Genomic DNA, 21,514 nt, shown 5'->3' with positions numbered 1-21,514 from the left:
ATTGAGCCAGGGTCAATTACACGCAATATTAGCTAGTGTATGAACTACATTGTCGATCAAACCAGTGACAAATATGGCCGCATCAATGGTTAAACTAGTTTCATCAAAGCCACATAGCCAGCAATCGCTCCTACTAGCCTCTCAAAACTTGGGGTCAATTTATTGCAAACTAACCGCTTGAATATGTTCCCTATAATATCTACAAGATATCTACATCTATAGAAAGATGGCTTCCCTAGAAGTTTATCAACTTCATTACCAGCTTCTGGAAAATATCTCCTCTAATATGCATGTCTGACTAATCTGGATTTCACTGCAAGTTTAAGGGTTTCATTTAATATTCGTCCAGGCTCGGACCTTTTATATGTCGTCTCTTGCAAATCAGTAACAGTTCGTCCTTGGCTACTGCAAGAATTATCATCACTTCCAGAGACTTCTGAACGCCACAAGCTTCCCACCCTTGCTGAGGGAATAATCCCTGGATAATTTGCAGCAGGAGGTATCCACAGGAAAGGATGCCGCTTCTGAGTAAAGCTCTTTAAAGCACTCTCTAGTTCTGCGTTGATAGGTTCTGCCGACCGACATCTCGGCGACTTGTCTAGTTGAGTGGTAAACCCATTGCATATTTTCGCATTCAAAATTGGTCAGGATTTTGTAATTTGCCTTGCTCTGACCGGCCATCAACGTTTTCAATTGAAGTTAGCATTGATAAAAAGAAGAAAGTGATGGCCGAAAATTGCCATTTAAATTTCAGAGAGTCGTGTAGCTTTCTAGGTCTGACAGATCTCCTCGTACCATTGCTTGGATTTGATTCGTTCCGAAAATTTGATTTTTGTATAAAAATTCAATTGCGTCGCTCGATTCTTCATTGAAAACTTCAATTTTGACCCTCATATCCATAATGCGTCTTAGAACTGGTGACAAGACATGGGGTTATGAGTTTGACATGCAAACCAGTCAACATGTATCGTAATCGCGCCTTTCGCGAGGGGAGTCCCCAAACGTCAGATCTACAATTGAGTCTGAGCGTTCTTTTCGATCGATATTTTGTATGATCCGCACAGTGTTCAATTACGCAATTGATTCTAATAAATTGCGGCCTCTTGTGACTGTTTCTTTAATTCTCCACTCTAGGGCCTAAGCGTTAATCATCCCGCCCTCTTGCATCTAAGGCAAGATTGTCGAGCGTTTCCACAGATTGTGAAAGTCTTGTATTTGGCGGAACATAGCAGCTGAAGACAGGTATCATCATCATCAACGATGCAACAACCGGTATCCGATCTAGGCCTGCCTTAATAAGGAACTCCAGACATCCCGGTTTTGCGCCGAGGTCCACCAATTCGATATTCTTAAAAACTGTCTGGCGTCCTGACCTACGCCATCGCTTCATCTTAGGCAGGGTCTACCTCGTCTTCTTTTTCTACCATAGATATTGCCCTTATAGACTTTCCGGGTAGGATCATCCTCATCCATACGGATTAAGTGACCCGCCCACCGTAACCTATTGAGCCGGATTTTATCCACAACCGGACGTCCATCCTCATGTAGGGGGCCAAAAATTCTTCGGAGGATTCTTCTCTCGAACGCGGCCAAGAGTTCGCAATTTTTCTTGCTAAGAACCCAAGTTTCCGAGGAATACATGAGAACTGGCAAGATCATAGTCTTGTACAGAAAGAGCTTTGACCCCATGGTGAGACGTTTCGAGCGGAACAGTCTTTGTAAGCTGAAATAGGCTCTGTTGGCTGACAACAACCGTGTGCGGATTTCATCATCGTAACTGTTATCGGTTGTGATTTTCGACCCTAGATAGGAGAAATTGTCAACGGTCTCAAAGTTGTATTCTCCTATCCTTATTCTTCCTGTTTGACCAGTGCAGTTTGATGTTGTTGGTTGGTTGGTTTTCGGTGCTGACGTTGCCACCATATATTTTGTCTTGCCTTCATTGATGTGCAGCCCAAGATCTTGCGTCGATCACCGCCTGCTCGATCTGGATGAAGGCAGTTTGTACGTCTCGGGTGGTTCTTCCCATAATGTCGATATCGTCAGCATAGGCCAGTAGTTGGGTGGACTTAAAGAGGATCGTACCTCTTGCATTTACCTCATCATCACGGATCACTTTCTCGAGGGCCAGGTTAACGAAGACAGGTATGTATACTGTTTAATTTGACCCATGCAACGCCAATAGCTGGCTGCTTCATATATTCTTGTGTCACTTAGCAGCAACAGACCCATAGCGCGTCTATCGTTCAGATTACCTCTTATTTTCTGTAGAATCGACAAACCATGACAATTCTCATTCGGAATTTGTAAGTAGTTTGAGTAAGCCAATCATGAGCAACTCTGCAATTGTTAAGGTTGATTTTTCTGGACATTTGTCACTTATTACAGTACATCTGCTATTTAGCCCGCCCTTTCTTTGGCATTCCGCTACACCGTTTAGTAGTATGATCTTCGCTTCCCTACCGCCTGCATCTATCGTTCCCATGAGTGCCGCGTATGCACATCTTTAGGAAGATGCGTTTGAGAAATACTTGTTGAGCGTCGAGGCCGCCCTTAATATCAGGACCTTGCAGTCTGTTAGAGCACTTCATTCAAGACCGTAACGAAACACTACACGATTACAGTACCATGTAGGAAGCAATGTAGTCAGCATTGCGCTCGCCCGTAATTTTTATCCTGATTTGACTCAGGTACTGATTCACAACTGAGTTGACTGGTATCCAACGTCAAATCACGATACAAATCCACTGCCACCAGTGATATTTGAACCGCGACCTTCCGTACGGCAGCCTAGCGCTCTAACCGCTGAGTAATCCGTCGAGGCCACCCTTACTCGTGGTAATATAAAACCGTTTGGATCCCACCCTTGCTATTCCCGTAACCCCACTCAATTTTTCCCTTCTTCCATCAACTGGCTTCAGCTCTAACTGCCTACAACAATCCTGCAAAGTTCTCTTCTTCTTTTAACACGTGTTACGTGTTTACTCTATCAACCGTTGTGCCCTCTACGCTTCCTCTATATGCAGAGTGCTCAGAATCTCTCGCCATGCCTTCCTTAGTTGAGTTCCTCATTGGTAATCTTGACACCAATGTCGGACCTGGTCCCGATTGGCTTCCCAACCTCGTCCTTGTTAACTGTGAACAACACATTTCCTTTCCCCCGTATTATCTTCAACAAATGCTATCATACTTTCCTCATCTTTGGAAAGATATCCTTATCATCTCTATCCTCAATAGCAGACACCCGTTACTAGTTGTGACCTGCCGTTTTAGAATTAGTTGCAAAGGAACCCAGGAACTTTGACAGGTAATTGGGAGTTATCTCGTCTTTTAAAACTTTTGAAAACAATTTTGATCACTTTGTGATCTTGAAACATATTTGGTTGCAGAAGTACCACAAGCGACTTTGTGGTAAGACTTCGATCATCTGAGTTACATTGGCTGTGTTTTCCCGAGATAATTTTTTTCCTTTGAAGGATTGAGGGAGCCCTGATTTCAACGACGGACCGGGCCAACTTTTTTTGGACCGCAGACTTGGACTTAACACCCAACGTTATTTAAAAAGAAAGGACAGCTGACGGTTTTAGTCCAAAGCATAGGCAAGGGACCTTTCGGCAACGCTACTCCCAGTGTCTTTTTTTTAAATTTGCCAAAATTACTAAAGGAAATGAAACAACTCAACAATTCAGGAATTTGCCGTAGGGTTCTCCTTCTTCGTCATGGAGTTGTTTTTAGTTTGTCTACAATCGAAATTAAATCCTTTTGGGAGAGAATTTAAACTTTAACTGGGACCTGAAAAGCCGGCGAATTCACGCGTCACTAAAGCGCCTGAAAAGGCTCGAGATGGATGTTTCAGATTCAGTACACCTGCAAAGAAAGGTACATTTCGCAGTCCTTCATATACTACTTTTGATGACAAGGTTCGAAAGATGCCAAAAAGCTTCCTTGAAACGTAGAAAGTAAATCGCCCCCTTAAATTTTGTTTTTGGAATTGAGGGAGCCCTTTGGGTTGTATATGCTGAGGATCTTTTAGATAAAAACAGTGTAGTATCATAGTAGTTCGCTCATTAACCAGTTGTACCAAAGTGCTAAGTTTACACTAGCGGAATTCTCTTTCAGTCTAAAGAACGATCTATAAAGTGTCGGAATTGGTGGTCTTCATTTAGGGGGCGTTTTACCATACTCAAAATGCTCATCGTGCATTGGTAATTATCTACCTGTGACGTATGCCTGGAGTCTGACTCTGATGTGCTCCAAAAACGCGACTGAAAAGGAATATGTGTAAGATTTATCCCTGTTAAAAACGGTCCATTATCGTCAGAATCAGAATAATTTAAGGCAAAGTTAATGATAGACGTTTTTCCCACAGGCCTCAATGTTTCCCTTACTTGGCTTTGAAGTATTAACAAAATAACTTGCATCATCTCACGTCTCAGAGAGCTCTGTATCTGACGGCAAACCTACACGATACATTTGCTCGGTCAGCCACATTTGACGAGTCATTTTTAACACGAGCGGGCTGTGAAAAAGATCCACTTGTCTCATTTGATTTTCTTTTATAGTCTCTCATAAAACTTTCATATACTTTTTCCACCGCAGAGTGTAGTCGTTATCAGCCACTCTGGATGTCCTTGAGGGTAAAATTGTCTTGGCGCAATGATTTGTGATAATTTCCAGGAACGACACTGGCCCGGATATAAACAAGACACTAATTTAGTCCTACAAACACAAGCAGGCTAAATCCTCTTCGAAAAAGCTCTTCAAAGATTATCCATGTTACATTTTCCGCCCTCAGACCTCCTGAGATGAAGGAAATTCAAAATACAAAAACAAAAACCGTAACTTCATTTAATACATTTCTGAAAATCCAAATATGATGGGGTAGGAACAGCTTTACGTGCGTAAAGTCACTGAATCGATAAAAGGTTTTCGGGCAAATTAATTTACTCTGACATTTTAGTGAGTAACTTCTCTCCGGGTTTTTCCGTGTAGAACGAGGCACGGAAAAAAACTTCCTCCTATTCATTTATTCTCAGCTGCAAGGAAGGCGCCAGCTTTTTCCTGGGATTGTGTTCCAACAGCGTCACATGAAGTTAATACGTCAGCGTTAAGTGTGGGTTGGAACTCAGGGTAAAGGTGGAACGATTGAGGACCGTCTAGCATGTATAGTGTCGTGGAAATTTCATCCACCCGGAATAAGAGTCATCTGGAAAACCGTACTGGGAAGATTTTCGGTTGTATTAAAGGCCAATGCCATTTCGGTGATTTGCTATTGGTATGACGCAGGAATGACTAAGGGTGCGGGAACAGATTCAATATGAAGATTATGTAAGACTTTGCTTGGGTTTTCTTTCTGGATATTTTCTTTGATATCGACGATGAAAAAGATTATATAAAAATAATATTTTGGAAGACAGCGAGACAGATATCTGTCAGTTCTAAAACATCCTTTCGACTGGGTTAGAATCTGGTTATTTCAATAAAGCTGAAACCTGAATGCGAATTTCATTCCTTGCGTCCCCTTAAATTCTCAGCACATGTTTCTACAAAAGGTCACATTCAGGGACAGCGAGGCAGAAGACTCTGTACTACAAAGCGATGTTGTCTACGCAAGTGTTCACTTTCGCAGCTTATTCTGCGGAACCTCTAAAGTGCGGTAATGACAAGTAATATAATTTTATGTAGCAATTACTTAACCGCGAGAGAGCTTTGTTCCATCTCGGCTCCCAAAAACCAACAATATTCTCATTAAACGCAATGTGATAAATGACATTAAGATTCTGATCCAGACCTGGGCTTGGAGATAGTCACGAATTTAATTTCGTCTTGTTTTTAATAGATGAAATTGGGATCTGTTTTCAGCACTAAAGGCTGAGTTATTTGGGTGCTTCAAATTCATATCATATCAGATTTTCCGGTTCAAATAGATGAAACCATTTTCCATTTGCCTTTGATTTTGTTTCATGGGTCCAATCGCAGCCTCCACGCTCGTGAAAAGTTTTGGAGTCGAAGGAATCGGTCTCAAATCTCGTATCTCGTATCAAATTTCACTCTTCTCAATATTTTTGAACGAATTTGATATAGTAGAGTATCAAATCGATTAAATTGAATTTCCCCAATATGAACTTGAAAAGTAAAAGTCAGAACAAAGTAGGATACAAATCGGCTTCAAACTTTCCACGTCCGAACACAACATTGTTATCAGGAGAAGGCAAGGACTTCTTGTCAAGGTGTCTGTACACATACGCAAATGATGGTACATGCACTGAAAATATTGTACTCTCATAAGTTTTGCAATTTCATTTATCAAAACTTTTGTAATTTCCGTCTGCACAAGTCAAAGGGAGTGCTTACTCCTTCAACGCTGGAGACTTCGTGCATGGAGTCAACGTTATAAAACTAAAACAACTTTATTGTGTTCGTTTCTCTATTGCTGGTGCAGGCTTAAGAAAATGGATGGATGAAAGGGTTCCGGATGTGACTAAAAGGAAATGTAATTAGTGTTAAAGTTGACAGGTTTCCAAATGTTTGATTCTTACATACAGTCAAAAAGGTGCAGGAACTTCTGCAGATGAAATACTTTTGCTGTGAATAGTTTTGCCTTTTGAATGAGGGTAGAATAGTTTAGGTCGAAGCACACAGAACAATGACAAAAGCTAGAAATAAGGTAGTACTAGCACGTTGACTTAGATCGAGTTAGTCGCAGAATAATGGAGTTATACTCCTTTGTAATGTACAATGCAGCCTAGCTCAGTAGAGGACTTTGAACTGGCCTCATAAGATCGAAATTCGTGAATATGAATGTTATATGCATAATGCCTGATTCTGTATTTAAAATTCAAATGATTTGTAATATTAACCAAACTAACTTTTGGATTTCTTTTTTTTTTCAGGTAAGTCCCAACTTGAAAACCTCATACATGACAGTAGGTAAGGACACAGGGCCTAAACTTCAACTGAGCTTGGGTCGGCAAATAATCCTGAAGATTTGGCTACGCAATAGGCCTCAACTACGAGTGGTATTCTATTTTTTACCAGCCAGCTCAGGAAGTGGATAACCTTACCAAAATCTCACTAGTAGTATATTCAATTAATAATCCAATACCAACTGAAAATTAAACGATAGAGGACATGTGACATTTTGTAGACAGCCTTAATTTAAGTACGGTTTCTAACAAGTTTGCAGAATAAAATATATGATAAATAGGAATATTGCCAAAACTTTTTCCAGATTTTCCTGCTTTATATTTTCTGGGGATTGATTTATGTGGGTACTTTGTCATCCCACACTCTTTTATTTCCTGAGTTCAATCCGCTGCAGATACTCCAGTATATGGATCTGGATCTATATCTCCATTCTGATTTCTTCCGATGATATTGACATTTCCGCCGAGGCTTCTCAAGTCGAAATCAGTTCTGAACTCATTCGATATGTCTACGTAAGACAATTCGCGCTTGCTGGAGTTAACAATTGCTACTGGGCGAATTAGCATCTTATAGTGAGCCTTTCTGTTTTTACCTAAAGCTTAGTCATGCCAGAGCGTAACAATCGGTATCCGGTCTAGGCCTGCCTTAATAAGGAACTTCAAGACATCCCGGTTTTGCGCCTAGGTCCATCATATCCCTAAAAGCTGTCTGGCGTTCTGGTCTACGCCATTGCTCCATCTGAGATAGAGTCTGTCTCTACCATAGACGTTCCACCTGCTGAGCCTTTAACTGGCATCGGCCAACATGCGTTTTTTTTTTAAGGCGCATCGGTGCTACGGTCGGTGCCAAATTTATCCACTAACGAGGTATTGCAGTGTGCACCTTTGAGTGTTGTAAATGCATTAGAAAATGATACTTTCTTGATTTTTTCTATGGCTGATTATTCAGTTTGCACAAAAGATGTTAGTACCATTAAGGGAGGGGTAAGGTTTTCAGCGTGAAAAATTACACGTTTTTACGATTTTTTTTTTAGAAAAATAATTTGGAAAATTTTTTGAAAGCTTTTGTACATCATTAAGTATGCTTTTAAGGATATTCTGTAAAGTTTTGATGCAAAAATATTTACAAAGAAGCCGGTGACAGAGGTTTTCCCAGAGGGCCTTTGGAAAAGGACGATTTGCCATGTTCACTGTATTTCAGCTGGAAATTATTTGAAAGAAAAACATTTGCATTTAGTTGAAATATAAATGAATCTTCCCCTAAAAGATCTCAGATTTTTTGTTTCCCTTTTCAAAATTGTTGGTGGCCATTTATATGATTAATGCTATTTTTCATGAAAAATTCCGCCATTTTGTAAGTAAAAGACCCCCCAAAATAAAAAAAAATTTAAAAATCAACGTTGAGGGAGGTGTTTTATATGCAAAATGTATGTACCAAATTTGAAACGAATCGATCGGCTTGTTTTAAAGTGGCAGTCAACATGAACTTCGAAAATGTGGTTTGAGAAAAAAAAAGTTTTGATAGCCTAGAACTACAATCCGAAGGAGCGGAGACTAATTACTCGATAACTTTGACAACTTTGCTCGAGTTGAAATTTGGGGAATATATTCTTGAAATGTTTAAATACAAGAAAATACAAAAAAAAGCAATGGATTTTTTGGAAGTGCAATACCTTACCCCTTTCCCAAGTTTTTGACGATCATTTCTGAAACAACCCAACTATCGAAATGGACGGATCAAATAGTGTCTCCTGACATTAGGGGTTCCACATAGTGATGGCGACCTTTTTGGTATGTTAGTTGCTTGGTTAGTATAGATGATCGCAGAAAACTTGCTATTCGCCAAACCAACCTCTATGAGACAATACCAGGACATGATATCGGACTTGGAAACACGATCGCCAGCGAACTGGCTAAACGGAATGTCATTATTATTGGCGCCACAACTCCTATGATTGTATTTTGGCTTCCAGAATACTATGCCTCCAACGACTTAAGTCCATTGATTGCGTTTTCCAGTTGTCAGATACCTATCCAATTACAACTTCCACATTCTGAAGTCGTATATCGTATCCTCCATCTTTTTTAGTGGTTTGCGTTGCGCATACGGTCTACAGAGCATGGCACTACAACTTGCGAAGCTTGACTAGAGTAAATTTCCATGGATCGTCAAAAATTGCGTATAACTTTGCACTGCACCTGACTTTCCAAACGAATCTCTCCCATATCAGACCAAGTATGCATCGTATGACTTGGAACTCAAATATCCACATAGGTTGTTGATATTATATATCGAAATTTTTCGAAAAAAATCTCTTAACACACCTGTTCTGTTAAGAGTTTGAAGATACCTAGATCATATAGTGTATTTTTGGCGAGGCGGTTGCTGTTGTTCCGGTCCTATCCGAGGTCACGTTTCTGGCTTTACGGGATGAGTAGGTAGCCTCTCGCCAATCTGCAATTCAGGTGGTTCGAAGTCTTCTCTATTTTGTTCCTGGCTTTTTCATTAGGATTAAATATCCGAGGACATTGATATTGATCCAGGGTTAATAGCACTACCACGTAAAGATTACAGCAAAAGGAAGAGAGATGAGATGCTTCACTTGCGTATATCCATATTCAAGTTACGCATCATCCTCGTAGATGTTGTGGTACCTAGACGGAATATAGCCTCAAGGGAATTATCCGAGTCTTGGAATCAAATTTTCGTGCGAGTTCACATTAGCTCGTTGATGTTTCAATTGCTCAAAGAGCATCTAAAGAGTGTCACAAAATAGGCGCCATGCGACTCGTTTGACACCATTACCATTCTGCTGTTTTCTGGTAGAAAAGACTGTGCACTTCATTCAACACCTCGACGTAATTTTTGAAGAATTCTCCCCACCATTTGCTGTTTATCGAGAGGTCCACAAAAGAATAGTTGGAAATGATGACCTCCTATATGGCCCTTATAGGTAGAGAACATGTCGTTCTTGTAGCCATTGGTTCAGAAGAATGCAAATGTCTGTATAGCTGTCACTCGTGGAGTAATGGAAGGTTGAAATGCTGTATTCGTAAGTATCAGGCTTGGAAGCAAGGTTGTTACCGGGGCAAGGTGCAAGGTTAACAGTCAAAGAGGCCTTGCTCTATCGACACGGAAAATGACGGCTTCATCCTCGAATTCAATTTTCATGACATGATTGATGATCATGTCAATTCAGATATGGGCCAAGTTTTTGATATGTTTCGCCATGTTTGCCAAGGCGGATTGACACCAGATCCTCCTGCTTACGATTCACTTACTTACGTGCGGGAGGCTGATTTCAAAATCAAAGACCTTTTTTCGCAGAGAATCGCAGAAACGTAAGGCTGAATGGCATCATTGGCCATATCGCAGTTGGCAATGTCGCTTGTACGATGCATTCAACAAGGCTTGAAATTCTGGACTGAAGGATTTTCTGAAGTTTCTTGTCGTATGTCCATTTTCGGACAGTTGATGCATGGCAACAGTGACTGTTGAAATATGGTATATTTTAATCGTAAATTGACTTATGTTCTTCCTTCTTCTTTTTTATGAACATCACTTCGAACTCGGTCGAAACTAATGTGCCCTTAGGGGGATGCTTTTATGAACTCACTAAGATGATAGCACTTTTATTTTGTTGTCATAATGTTTACTTGTCTTATTCAAGGAGTTGCGAACACTCATTCACTAAATTTAGTTTATTATTTTTCGGTCATCAAATGAAGAACAAATTTTACTGTAACTCGATGCATTTTAAATAATTCGTGGGCTTTTTAAACAATCATCAATTGTCAGTTCAATTGACTGATGTAATTTTAAATATTAGTGTCCGGATAGCTCAGTAGTTAGAGCACTAGGCTCTCGTACGGCAAGGCACGGTTAAAATCTCACTGGTGGCAGAGGGCAAGCGAAATACTGACCACATTGCCTCCCATAGAATACTGGAAACGCTATGATGTACCATTCCGGTCTTGAATGAAGTGCTTTAACACACTTTAAGGTCCTGATCCGATTGGATTGTTGCACCAACGATTATTATTTTCCGAGTTGTCACAATCTCGGCATTTAGGGTTGGACGATCCTAGCTCGTTAAAAGATAAAGGGGCGCTGGTGATGGTGGCCGGTGGTAGGTTAGGAACTCCCCGCAACATCGAACACGTATGCACAATGGTGTACTTCTGCATGGTTTGAACCAGACTGTGTGAGGGTCCCAGGAAATCAAGGAAAGCCGTGAGGGATTTAGATACAATACCTGTAGATGACAATATAATGGGAACTACAACCACCCGCTTGAGACTGCACATTTCTTTAATTTCCCGAGTCAGTGGCTGATAGTTCACCTTCTTCTCGACGTATTTCCGTTCAATGTAGCTATTCTGGGGGATATCAATATCAATAATATATACGGAGCGACCCGTCTTGTCAACTAATAACACATCAGGCTTGTATGTGCGGTATGTGGCGATCAGTTAGAACTTGCCGGTCTCAATACATGCTGTAAGCAGAACTATCAAGTACCACTTCCGGCTCATATCGGTAAACCGGATATGTTCCTGTGATCAACCCATGCTTGTATGGAAAGTTTTGGTGAATCACCTTACATACAGCATTATTCCTCTTCGTATATTGCACCGGTGACATTACAATGCAGCCAGAAATGATCCAAGGTCTCTAACACCGAACCACACATTCTGCATTGGTCGTTCTTTCTTGATGAGCTTTTTATAAGCTGCGGTGGCGACCACGTCGTCCTGAGTGGCACACATGAATCCCTCCATCTCATCTCATCGATCCGCTCTTGGCCCGACTTCACGCCACTCAGAAGATTGAAAGACCGATCCTTCAAGTTAAGTGAAGTCAGCCTACAATCTACCTTACAGACAGCTGCATGCAAGGGACTTTTCTGTTATTTGCTATAAAAATAAGCGCGTTTCAAGTCGACTTGGTGGTGACGTTGTGTTACCACGTCAACTACGCCCCTACCTCCAATGTTACAAAGAAGGGTCATCCGCTCTACGGCAGAGTTGGATGATTCATTCGGAATTTGAAGATAGTAGTCCTTATCCGCCGCTGGATGTTTTCCAGATCGGCTTTCGTGCACGGCAATATTCCGAATGCATAGGCCAGTGAAGGGATAGCGAATACATTCAACGCGCTTATTTTATTCTTCCTCGAGAGTTGCGAGATCACCATCGACACTTGACTTATCCAAACTCCATCCGAATATCACGGCTGAACATTTCTACTATTCGCAACAGACTTCTAAAATGGTCGTCAGTACCAGCATACAGCCTGATGGCATCTAAGTACATCGAGCGTGTCAATTCGCACTTAGCACGTAGGCCATATTTAATTGCGAAACCATGCCCTCTAGCATCATTCAGTAGCCATGAAAGGTTCAATGCCATACAAAACCAAGGGCTCAACGAATCCTCCTGGAAGGTGCCCCTCCATAAACGGATGGGCTCTGAGGTATTAGCACCCTTGATTAGTTCCGGATCAATGCGATGCAAATGTAGGACATCGATTAGCCAGTATGCGGGACACTATCAAAAGCTTTGGCATAATCGATGTAGCAACTAAAGAGGTTTCTGTGGCCTCTAGTTGCTTGTCCTAAAACTACCGAGTCGATAATGAGTTGCTCTTTGCAACCCCTTGACCCAACTGTCTGCTCCTCGGACGGACGGTGCGCATTGACCCTTCCACTAATAATGGACGTAATGAATTTGTGGAGGGTTGATAAGCAAGTAATCGGTCTTGTGTCTGCGAGCTCCTGCACCGTGTCCTTGTTAGGGAAAAGGTAGGTATTCCCCGCAGTGAGGAAAGGTGAAAATTCCTCGGGCCCACTCATGACCTGGTTTATGTTGTGTGCCAACCGAATGTGTACGCTGGTAAATTTCTTATACCAGAAATTCTGGACTCGATCCAGACCTGGGCCCCTCCAATTCTTCGAGCTGTTTATGGCTCGTTGAACTTCCTCTTCGGTAACATCTGCAAAATTCATGCCAGGTGTATTGGCATGGCGCGTGCCTTCAGCGGTAATCAGCATGCTGGGCGCGTAATCCCCAAAGTTCGCCCCAATATTCTTTCGCTTCCGTTACCAAAAACTGTACTGTCTGGACGCTCTGTTGGGATTCGTTGAGATACCTGAAAAAGGTCCGCTGGTTCCTCGCATATATTGCATTCTGGACACGTTTGGAATGACTTTCGCCATACCGTCGTAACCGACTGCATATAACAGAAAGCTTCTGCTTTAGTGTGTCCAGAATTTTCCATGGTGGATCTCTTCGGTCACTCAAACCAATAACACGAAAGCGAATCTTCTGACCGTGCAAGTCATTGCAGTTGCAATAGCTACATATCAGCACACAGTCTAGATGCAATCTCATCATTGATTTGAGATAGAAGCCTGGGAATCCTGATCTAGGTAAAGGATCCATTTCCAAGAATTCTATACACGCTCTTTGGAATTCGTCCCGAACCTCAGCGAAGACCTCAGCTGGACGGTGGAGAAGAGTGCTTCGGCGAGTACTAAAATTGTTGCCTGTAGTGCGGGGTGGTGTTGTTGATGCCGCCACCTCTGCCCCCATCGACCCTCGGTCACATTATAATCATTTATTGCTCTCGACTTAGGTTTTTATGTCTGTAAACTTGTTTTTGTGTGTAGTTTGTGTATTGAACTGTTTTTGCGAAAGTTTTTCAAGTTCTTTGAAAAAAATTAAAGTAGGATCGTAGGAGCGCCGTAGGAGGATTACATCCGAAATGGACGAAACCATGAATTTGTGTTATGGGGTACTGGTTCGGATTTTAAAAGAAATCACCTCCGATTTCCAAATGGTTGTCATTCTACACCGTTCTTGGATACTATTTGAAGAAGGTCGACTGCTTGAAGTTCTCTTGTGCTGAGGTTTTTTTGGCGATAGTCGTCTTGCTCGTCGTGTAGGTCGTAAGCATTTTGTGATGATCTGATGTGCTATTCATACTTGGTTATTAAAGGTCTTGACAACTATGTCCGAATAGTTCAGCTGGTCCACACCGTAATAGGGGATGTCTGCAATTGTTCAGGCCCAGTTGAAAAAACTCTTAAGAACCAAGGTCTAGGCGGACTAGCCTCTCTTTGGAAATGCCGATAGCAGTGCAGTGTTTGGTGCAAACAAGAATAGTATTTCGCGGGAATTAAGCGCACTTTATTTGATCATCTCTTTTTCAGTAATTCGCCATGTGTTAGCCCACCCTCCTAATCATACTCAGGGCAGATAAGCGATATGCGCTATAGCTGATTTTCATTGTCGTGTCTGGTCCACCAATACTTTCTTAAGGTTATTACCTCCATTCCAATTCAATTTTAATCTTAAATACTAAGTTTTAAATCCAGCTTCTCTTAAGAATCATGAATTTCCCTCCTTGCAACATGCCACACTTATTCTGTAAAAACAACAAGGACAATGTTTCAAATTTCCATAATTAATACTTTTTCCCTGATTTTTAGTATTACTTTAGAATTATACGTCCACCTCCTTAATTGGTTGACATGAAAAAGCTTCCAGGAAAGTGATAAAAGAATTCTAAACGGTGGATACCTTGCCAACCGTCAATTCATTATCTCTTCTTCTGAAACTGTCTAAGTATATAATTGCAACTATTATGATTATATAACCATTTATGTGCTCATTAACTAAAACATTAGAACCCAATCGTTGTCAACGTGATAGGTCATAATATCCATTTAATTACCACTAATTGACATTGCTCTCGAATTCGAGATGCTATTAATGCAGTTTAATGCAATCATGATGCGCTCAATTGACGTCGGCGACCTGGTTGTTTTAAATAAACCGCCACCATGCTGACGTGCCCAGAGGATGGTGGTTCTGGCCAGCCGGCGTTTGTGGCATTCGTTCACTCCGAGAGCCTGGTTTTATTCTGAAGGGACATTCTTCTTACGCACTGCAGATTGCCATCTCGTCAGAGATTGCCGTTGTCCACTTGTCTTTGGTGATGATTTCTCTGGCATTTTGCCAACAATTTACGCGAAGTGCATTTATGTGTTGAGTTGTTATGTGTCGTGGATGTGACTACCAGGAAATTAGGATAAAGTCAATTAACCTCAAATTGTAGTGTTCTCAATAAGAACTGTGTGCAACCCTTGAATAAATTTCCGATGAATAGAACATACGTTTTCTTAGGAAGAACTGTTTGTTACCAAATTCTAAGGAAGCACACTGAAGACTGTTCAGAATCACGCGACACCAGTAAGAATTTATGCACCAACTCAATGCAGGTGAACTCACTACTCCTTTATAGGATGATGAACCAAACACGCTTAACACATTAATTCATAATCACAACAGTCCCCATTACCACATCCTCAATAGTTGGTTTTCTCGCTGGGAAGCTAATTGTCGAGTTGCATTATCCGTCATGCTCGGAAGTATCTTAAAAATGCAAAGCATTTAGGCATCCCGTCGTCAGTTCTCGTAAAAAGACGAGATATTTTAGACATTGCTTCCTAAAAAGAGAAGACGTCCAACGTATACAATGAAAATATAACACGCGAGCAAAATAATCGGTTGGGAATGCTGTGATCGAGCCGAGTCGGTCAGAGTGATGACGGTGATTCAAATTGATTTAGGCAGATACAAAGGAAGGGGATCTTCGGCATAAGTTGTCTGTAGAATGTCCGGTTTATAGCTTCTGATGGTGAAGTGGATGTTTTTTTTTTGCAGTGATAGCTCGGATGATGGAACATTGATTAATTCTCAGTTTTTGTTCAGTTGAGGGGGATTTAGTAAGTAGTATTATAAAGGACTTGTAATTCCTATGCTGGTTTTGGTCCTACTTTGAATCACTCTTTGGAGTTCTTTTACAAGAATTCCCACGTCAGTCCCAAGAAAGCTTTTTGGGAAAGTGATGTGGGCTTAGATTTTGTCCCTAAGGTCTGGTGTTACGATATTCATCGCTCCAAACCATAAAGATCCATTTTTGTATAATGCGTTATCTAGAACGTAGGACGTGATTCATCAAATACCATACAAGCTGTCGGAAATCCCGTAGAACTAGATTTCATCTCTGAGGTTACAGAACATTTTCGAAGTACTTCTATCGAAGTCCACCAATTCGATACCCCTAAAAGCTCTCTAGCGTCCTGGCCTACGCCATCGCTCCATCTTAGGCAGAGTCTGCCTCGTCTTCTTTGTCTACCATAGCTAATTCCCTTATAGACTTTCCAGGTGGGATCATCCTCATCCATACGGATTAAGTGATCCGCCCACCGTAACCTATTGAGCCGGATTTTATCCACAACCGGACGGTCATGGTATCGCTTATAGATTTCGTCATTGTGTAGGCTACGGATCGTCCATCCTCATGTAGGGGGCCAAAAATTCTTCGGAGGATTCTTCTCTCGAACGCGGCCAAGAGTTCGCAATTTTTCTTGCTAAGAACCCAAGTTTCCGAGGAATACATGAGGACTGGCAAGATCATAGTCTTGTACAGTAAGAGCTTTGACCCTATGGTGAGACGTTTCTATCGGAACAGTCTTTGTAAGCTGAAATAGGCTCTGTTGGCTGACAACAACCGTGCGCGGATTTCATCATCGTAGCTGTTATCGGTTGTGATTTTCGACCCTAGATAGGAGAAATTGTCAACGGTCTCAAAGTTTTATTCTCCTATCCTTATTCTTCCTGTTTGACCAGTGCGGTTTGATGTTGTTGGTTGGTTGGGCTTCGGTGCCGACATTGCCACCATATATTTTGTCTTGCCTTCATTGATGTGCAGCCCAAGATCTCGCGCCAATAGCCGCCTGCTCGATCTGGATGAAGGCAGTTTGTACGTCTCGGGTGGTTCTTCCCATGATGCCGATATCGTCAGCATAGGCCAGTAGTTGGGTGAACTTAAGGAGGATCGTACCTCTTGCATTTACATCAGCATCACGGATCACTTTCTCGAGGGTCAGGTTAAAGAGGACGCATGATAGGGCATCCCCTTGTCGTTGCTGATGTCGCCGTTGTTGATGTCGAATAGTCTTGAGAGTGATCCTGCTGCTTTTATCTGGCCTCGCACATTGGTCAGGGTCAACTTAGTCAGTCTTATTAGTTTGGTGGGGATACCGAACTGACCGTGTACAGTTTTATCCTGGCTATGCTATCATAGGCGGCTTTAAAGTCGATGAATAGATGGTGGAACTATTGTCCATATTCTAACAGTTTTTCCATCGCTTTCCGCACAGAGAAAATCTGATCTGTTGCTGATTTGCCTGGAGTGAAGCCTCTTTGGTATGGGCCAATGATGTTCTGGACATATGGGGCTATTCGGTCTAGCAAGATAGCGGAAAATATCTTATAGATGGTACTCAGCAACGTGATACCTCTCTAAATTCTGCACTGTGTGATATCTCCCTTTTTATGTGTGAGACAGATAATGCCTCGTTGCCAATTGTCAGGCATTGATTTGCTGTCCCATACCTTGAGCACAAGTTGATGAACCACTTGGTGTACTTCTACCACTGCTAGAGAAAACACTAGAGTTGGCGTGGTAGCTTACGAGTTGTCAGTTTGTGTAACATTTTAACTGGCTCAAGATGGTATTCTAACCAGAAACGAAGAAATCGATTGTCATAAGTATGCTGAGCATGCTGCCCAACAGATTCGGTAGATCAAATCCAACACCACGTTGGGTAATTTGATTGGGGTTCGATTTCAACAAAGAGAGGGCATCCTTTTTATTCCTCTTTATTGATGCCATTGACACAGACAGGGTGGGCAGGAGTATCTTCGGGTAGAAAATTGATGCTTGCTGCCTCTTTTGAAAACTTTGCGGGTTTTTGAGTATTTGGCACTTCCGCGGGTTGGGAGCCAGTTTCCACTTGGTGAAGTGGTGTTAAGGTTCGTCTAATATTCTTTATCGTGGTGTAAATGATGAAGTCATCGGCATATTGCAGGATCTTGTTTGAGTTGGATATGGGACGGGTTTCGGGTATCCACCATAAAAAGTGAGCAGAGATTTGCTCAGAGGACGGCGCCTTGTGAGATTCCAGCTGAGTTTATATAAGGAGAGGAAATGAACTGCTTAACTTTATTTGGGATGCGACTTGCGATTAATCTCGCACAAGATGCCCGTTTTTTAGGTCTGGTGGTGGTTCACCCGAGTGACCTTATTGGCTGGCCAACTGGCAGTCTAGAATAACATTATTACTATGATACTATCAAAGACTATACACAAGAGATTCAGCTCCCAGCACATTATTAAAAACTTTATGCAGACGGAAAAGTCTTGCACTCGTTTGACCGCGCCGAGAGTTGCGTGGGGCAAATTCCGCGCATAAGAGCTGTTGTTAGTGCCGTGCATATGATGCAGTGCATTGGTGTGCGCCCACGTAGTGGCGAGCTCGTGGCAGTATTTGTCATAATAATAGATATTGCACAGTTTCACACATCTCAGCTAGAACCAAAGACAGAGCTTCCGTAAAGATTCATTTCGGATCAATGGTAATGGATCTTAATGGAATCACTAAGCAAATGATGCTTCAATATTCCTATGTGAAGTTTGGTGGAAACAAACACTTGCAACTTGTAAGGAGGAAATAAGTAGATGCATCCTAGATCAGTTTTTCGGATGCATCTGTTTCCTGCTAGGATAAGATGAAGAAATAAGAAAACCATCTAGGCAACATCGGCATACCGATACACCAATACCACTTACCTACGTCGTCCCTACCCGAAAGGCTTAAAATGAGATTTGATGCTGAATTTGCTTCTTCTGTATATAGACTGGGTGGTCCAACAATTTAGTTGGGGTAGAAAAGATGGAGATAGACCTGGAGTTAATGTGATCTAAGGAAACTTCCAGCTCGTTCGTCCAGGAAGGTAGTGATTGATGCAGCGCATTTCTAGACTGTTCGCGCGAAAAGATTTAATGTTAGAGAGTTCATTTGGGTTGAATTTATGGTCGGGCGATAGCGGGAAACGAAATATAAGAGGCCGGAGATGGTTTGGGATGTGAAGACGTTAACGGACAGGAAGGGTTGTGTTGCAAGTAATTTATCGAATATGGGTGTTAAGGGTGTTTTCGATAAGATATTTTGGAGATAAAAGTTTATGTAAAGACGACACAGAATGTTTTGAAATGATTTCTATTTGGTTTGTTCTAACGTAGATGAGGGGACAGGTAGATGTGAATCATCAGATTTTCTGCTGCATCAGAATGGGCAGGAAGTTGGGAATTTTCTGATGGTCTAATGCGTGAAAAGAAGGCATTTGGAAAGTTTGGCTAAGAGAGCAGTTCATTAGCAGCGGCATATGATTAATTTATCATATTGTTAATCAGGAGGGCACATCTATACCTTATTTTGAAACAGAAAATTGGAAACATTAAGGTTCTTCCAAGTACTTGCCGATACGCGAGTGTATGCCGGTTCCCTAACCAAATAGATGCGGTGAATCGAATCCTTGACACTTTTGTTAATTCGTATGCCAGTAGTATCGAGACTTGCACCGAAACATGCTTTAGAACCCACGGAATAATTTAGAGAGCCGAAGCGACAAACCGAACAACTCACAACGGAACGAACGGAATGCCTCATTTGACACTGCTTTTGACTCCACCTGACAATGAAAAATGTCCTTTGGGATTTGGTCATAAATATCGGAAAGTTGCTTGGAGCACCCAATTCAAAGAGTGCTTTGAGTTTTTGGTGATTGGAACATCGAATCTACCTAATCTTGGCATTCCGAGATCGGATTCCATATAGGTCCACGGATCATGGATCGATTTTGTAGAAGTTGCATTTCCTTGAAAAGCAATACGATGGTATTCCTTAGCAAAACAGAGGAGAATGACAAGGACACGCCCTAACCGAGCTGTTAAATCTGATTCAGCTGTTGGGTGGAACCGCTTCTAGTGAAGTTGCCTTCGCAAAGAGACTAATTTGCGTGTGCTGTGCCTCGAAGTTGAAACGCATTCTTGTCAATGATCGTAGTTAGCAGCGTAAAAACCCACATTTATAGAGTGGAAGGTACACAGAAAGCGATAAAGAATCGGTAAACCATTTATTTACAGATTCAGCAGCATGCAGCCCTCAACAGAGAGATTGCACTTTGGCATGCTAGTAAAATGGGCCCTCCATAAATACAAGTCTGCGGGTCCGCCTGGCATCATTTCCGCTCTAGTAATAGAAGGAATGGATGCACTAGTTCTATATATCCGGAATATATTCCGGAAATGTTCCTAGCACACGCTTAAATTTCATGATGTGAAGGTGATATTTGCTTTCAAATCAGTGAAATCTACCTACATGGACGCAAAAAGCTTCCAACTGATTAGTCTAACCTTCATTCTACTAAGAGGGCTCGAAAGACTGCTAGATCAGACACATCCACACAGAGAGTAGTCGGTGAGCTTATTGCGTAAATTTAGGAGGCAATATCTACGATTAGGTGTATTCACGAACATGGTTTGCGGCGATTTGTGACGGCGCAAATAGCATGGAATCGATCCCGTGTAAATCAGTTGGATTCCTCACATGCTGGAATAGAGGAAAATCCACAAATTGTTCGGACATAAGTCTATTGAGGCAGCCCGCAGAGAAGGGTTCCCTCTCTTCTGTTGTTGCTCCTTGTAATGGACACATTCTTATGACTTCGGGGTAACACAGGGGTCTTTGCTCAAGCATTGCGAACTATCGTTATAATTATCGGCAAGTTTGCGGACACAGTAAAAGACCGCTTGAATGCAACTTTGCGGATAACCTACAGTTGGTGCACCGTAACGGACTCATTGTGAACGCCTGTGAACGTTACACGCTATCCATCTTGATACTATCGGCATGTGGAAAGGCAGCCAATCATGCGGTCATGCCTCATCTCGTGGCCTTTGCGAACATCAGGTGGCTCTGATGATCTATTGATCATAAAATTTCCAAATTTGTCTTTAAGAAGACATACTCAGTCGTAATGACGTAGATGGAAGAATGGCCAACAAATGAGGGCAGTCATGAAAGATGATTCGGGCTCAGGGGTGTTCTCGGAAAATTCATCGATCTCTCCGCAAAATGACAACTTAGTCCAGACCGAGATGTCATTTTGTTAGCAGCAGAAGAATGTTTGCGACAAAAATTGGGGGGTGGCAACATTCGAACTGTTCTGAGAGTTGGCCAACGTTATCAGCAACAACACATCAAGTCAGTTAATTTGGAGGAAGCTGACAATCAGGCCCGCCAAGGGCTACATCTACCTACAATGGTGTGATCAGAAGCAGCGATTAGGTTGTTCACTGTCAAATCTACTGTGAAGGGTGAAATGGCAAGGATTCACGCAGCCGAATGTAGAAATCTTTGGGAAAGAACCTGGTGGACTCTCGAATAAGGCTTTTAACGGAATACTACTCTTTAAATGGCGCTGCACTTCATATGGAGCTGGCTGGCGTCCACCGAGCTCAGACGAAGATGCCTCGGTAAGGGTTTTTTGTGGAAGATGTTTTCAGATTTGCAAAAGTCTGTAAACGTGGCAGGCGGGGGGCCAGTGGATAGTCGATCACAGGTGATAGTAGAATGGCATTTTTCCTTGGAAACCTGGAACGAACATTTGAA

General features: G+C 41.9%; 1 protein-coding gene across 7 annotated transcripts in view; it reads left to right on the top strand.

Annotated features, from left to right (window-relative positions):
- LOC119647496 (serine/threonine-protein kinase NLK) overlaps nucleotides 1-21,514 on the top strand; it is a 361,344-nt gene that overhangs the window by 212,634 nt on the left and 127,196 nt on the right. The window contains exon 1 of one of the 7 annotated variants that reach the window (XR_005248887.1): nucleotides 14,829-15,063. The exons of the other annotated variants lie outside the window; for them this stretch is intronic. The gene's annotated coding sequence lies outside the window, so the exon portion shown is untranslated. Of the gene's footprint in view, nucleotides 1-14,828; nucleotides 15,064-21,514 lie in introns of those variants that run through there. 7 annotated transcript variants of the gene reach the window in all.

Source organism: Hermetia illucens, chromosome 2 (genome assembly GCF_905115235.1).
Source record: "Hermetia illucens chromosome 2, iHerIll2.2.curated.20191125, whole genome shotgun sequence".
NCBI classification, from domain to species: domain Eukaryota; kingdom Metazoa; phylum Arthropoda; class Insecta; order Diptera; family Stratiomyidae; genus Hermetia; species Hermetia illucens.
This window is presented reverse-complemented; position numbering and strand designations above follow the sequence as displayed.